Below are 3,797 nucleotides of genomic sequence, written 5' to 3'. Positions count from 1 at the left end.
AGGGGGGCGCCTGCGGCTGTGCCCACCGGCGCCGTGGGGGCATTTGCTCCCGTTTTACCCCCCCAGAGGAAGATCCGTGCTCGGTCGAGGGGCTGCCCCAAGCAGGCGGTGGGGAGCAGGGCCTGGGGGTGCCGGGGTACGGGGAGGGGGAGAGTCTGAGCATCCCCCCTCCTGCAGCCCCCAGCCGGGATACACATCCACAGCTGGGCTGAGCTGGGGGGGCGCAGGGGAAGGCAAAGCCGGAGGGATGGGGTGCGGAGGGGAGGAAATCGTGGAGGGCTTTTTGGGGGGGGCACAGCACCAGTCGGAGGTGTCCCCAGCACGGGGACAGCCCTTACACCCTCTGCCCGGCGTTCAGGGCCCCTTCATAGCCAGACCCCCCCCTCTCCGCGGCCCTCAGTGCAGGCAGAGCCTGCGCCCAGTTTTCCAGAAGCCGTTTACCAATATTTTGCAGAAATCCCATTAAATAAGTGGCGAGCGGTATTTAAACATAGCACTGTAATTATTAATTCCCCCCACATCCCCCCACCCCCATCGAATGCGAGAGTTTAATTGGCTCCAAGACGAGGAAGCTACAAGCAGTGTTATAAAATGAACTGACCCCGCGAAATGATGCAACATCTGGAGGCAGGGCAGCCAGGGAGGCGAGAGCATCTCAGCGGAGCATCCCTACGTGCAGCCTGCGCGGATGGGAAGGGCCCTACCGAGCCGCATCCCGGCTCCTGCTTCCAAAATCCCGGACAGCCCTCGCAAAGCCCCCCGCCCCCCCGAGCGTGGTAAGAAAGAAGCCCCTTGGTGCTTACCTGCCCGCAGCGAGGCACATCCCCTCACCACCTGCAGAACAGGAGCCCTCTCCTTTCAAACTGCCCTAAAACCTTCCCCTAAGTCCACACGGGCGATTATTTTTTTAGAGCTAATCAAGGAAATAAAGTTAAAGAGGAGGAGAGTTCCTCTTGTTTGGGGTCTGATTTGGGGGAAGGAGGGGGTGGGGGGAGTTAAAGAGACCAGTTGCTGCCCACGGCTTTGACCAGTGAGGGATTCAACCCTTATTACCATTTTGTTTTTGTCCAGATTTGAAAGTAGGGCCCCCTGCATTCAAATCATCGCCCTCCATCGTTATTGTAAAGGACAGGCCTTAGTGGGCCCCCTTTGGATTGTCCTCCATTAACAATCCCTTCTTTTGTGGAGGTGTTTCTTTTTCTATTCACACACATCGCTGATGGTACTTCAGGCCCAGCTCTTAAAGAAACTGTTTGCAAAATTATACCTTTCCGCAAGCTACTCCACAAGGAAGCGGGGAACTGTAGTTAGGAAAACATTATTGAGGCTTGTAATTTAATTAAAAATGCTAAAGCTGGCAAAGGGAAAGGGAGAAAGGGAAAAAGAGCGTAAGGGTGCAAAAGCAGGAACCAAGTTGATTTTATTTTTAACCTCCGCAGTGGCGCGTCCCTGAACATCCAGGGTCGGGGTGTGCGGGGAAGCGCTCACACTCCAGCCCGTGCACACGTGTGCGCCTGCCCGCAGCCTGCCCAGGGCTGTACGTGTGCCCGCGCTCCCCGGCCGAGGCACGGATGAGGCACCCAGATACCCTTAAGCGAATAATGTTTTCAAAATGCGAATGCGATCTTGGACGTGCGGGGACAGACCCCGAGGGGCACGGCCGTGCAGCGGGCGCCCGCAGCTGCCTGGTGCTCAGGGCAAAGCTCTCGCCTGGGGTGGCTGTGGGGGGGTTCCATGTGTGCACCCCATTAATCTCCTCCTAAAAACCTCTGGTGTTAAGAGTTTAGGCTGAAATAAAGGTAGAGGAGCTGCATCCCATTCAGCGTCCTCACTATCAGAAAGGCTCAGAAGCACGTCTGCAGCAAGGACGCCCTTCCTTTGGTTATTGTTGTTATCCCCGTCGCCAACAGATCTGTAAATGTTCAAAGAGCAACACGACTTAAAAAAAAAATAATAATAATTCAGCTGGCGAAGCAGGGCAGAGCCTGACCTCCGGCTCCATGGATGAGTGCTTCGCTGGGACCCCTGCTGAGCCAATGTGGACCTTCAACATCAACTCAGAAATTGGTGTGATTTGCCTGGGAAACCAGCAGTCATAGAGCAACTGGCCTTGACAAGATGAAGAGGAAATGTATAGAAGACGTTTAATGGGTCGCAAAAGGAGGAGGGGGGAGAAACCCAGCCCAGAGTGCTGCATTTTATATGTTTGGAGGGGCCCTTCTGTAGGAAGGGAAGAGGCAAGGCTGGGGATGGGATGCTTTCCCAAGTTGGGTTTCATTTCCCAGCCATCAGAAGCCATCCGGGAACGGTCTGCCCTGTGAAAGGTTATTTCCCTGTGCCTGGCTGGGACTCGGGCCCAGACCGGGCTTCCAATAAAAACGGTGATTTCTTTAATGTCAGTGAATAGCTGAAGGCAGGCCGGCTGGCGAGGCTTTGTACATAGACGCACTGGGCTTGGATTATGCACGCCTAATCGCCTAATTTTCTTCGAGTGATCTGGATGCCGTACTCTTGGGCTGTGGAACATTTTATAAATAGCTGTGCTTGGAGTTAATATGATTTACTGGAGAGAGACCGGTTAAGCAATTCCCCACCTAAGTAGAGCAGTAATGAACAGGCTCTGGAGAAGATGCCTTCCCCACCGGCCTCAAGAGGGGGTGGGCAGGGAAGCGGGGATGCAGAGGGCTGATGTTTATTTGTGTGCGTGCACAGAGTGTCATTGATTTTTAATTGTATTAAAAGAATTGCAGTAGCCACAGGCTGCCTCTAGGACTGGACTTTTCCCTCAAATGTGTGCAGCAAAGCTGTGGCCTCCCCCTCCCGCTCACGACTGCTGCTGCCGCAAAATCCCACTGCGGGAGCGAGCGAGGACAGCGGAGCCCTGACCCCACTGCATGCCCTTCCCCTTCCTCTTCTCTTTTCGCTCCCTCATCCCTTTCTCCTTCTCCTTCCAGGAAGCCAAACCAGACCAGGAGGCGCCTGCACTACCCCAGTCCCCATTGCTCCTGGCTGGGGAACCTCCATCTCTGGGGGGGGATCAGCAGAGCCAGGCTGACCCCTGAGGACTGGGAGCATCCCTGGGCCAGTCCCCCTCCACCAGGGAGGGGACAGTGGCTCCGGCCTCGGCTGGGAGAGTCGGCAGCGCCTGCAGACCCAGGGGAGTCGGGGGTGCTGAGGGCAGGGACCCCCCCACCGCCACCGCTGAAGCCCTTAATCAAAGACACCGTCATCTCCGCGAGAACGACAGCGGGGTCTCACGCGCAGGGACCTCTCCCCTCCCCATCCCCACACAAAACCCACCCTGGGACAATGTCCTGGAGCTTGGGGGAGCATTGCCAGGACCAGGGGAGCTCCCCAGGGAAGGAGGGGGCGAGCAGAGGGTTAGAGACGATGAAAGCGACCTCCTTCACTTAGAAAACGGAAAGAGGAGAAAATACATAAGCCTGAAAGCAAAAGGCAATGGTGGTGCGGGGAAATTGTGAAAAGCCTGTCCAAGGCTGGCGCTGCCTCCGCACAGCAGCCAGGGGAGGCCAGGGATGGGGATAAGGCGACTGGGCCCGAGCCCCCTGGCCTGGGCAGGCAGGGAGAGGGCAGCGAGCCCCGGCCAGGGGCAGCGTTTCGAGGGGGGAGATGATGGTTCATTGCTCACATCCCACCCGAGAGGCCGGAGACCCCTCACCCCACTCAGGGACAGAGGGAGGGTCCCCCATCCCGCTGGGATGCACTCCTCACCCTAGGAGGGGCTGCAGACCCCCCGTTACAGCGAGGCGGGGGGTCCCCCCAGGGCAGCCCCTGCT

Source organism: Charadrius vociferus, unplaced genomic scaffold (genome assembly GCF_000708025.1).
Source record: "Charadrius vociferus isolate BGI_N301 unplaced genomic scaffold, ASM70802v2 scaffold259, whole genome shotgun sequence".
Classification (NCBI taxonomy): Eukaryota; Metazoa; Chordata; class Aves; order Charadriiformes; family Charadriidae; genus Charadrius; species Charadrius vociferus.
This window is presented reverse-complemented; position numbering follows the sequence as displayed.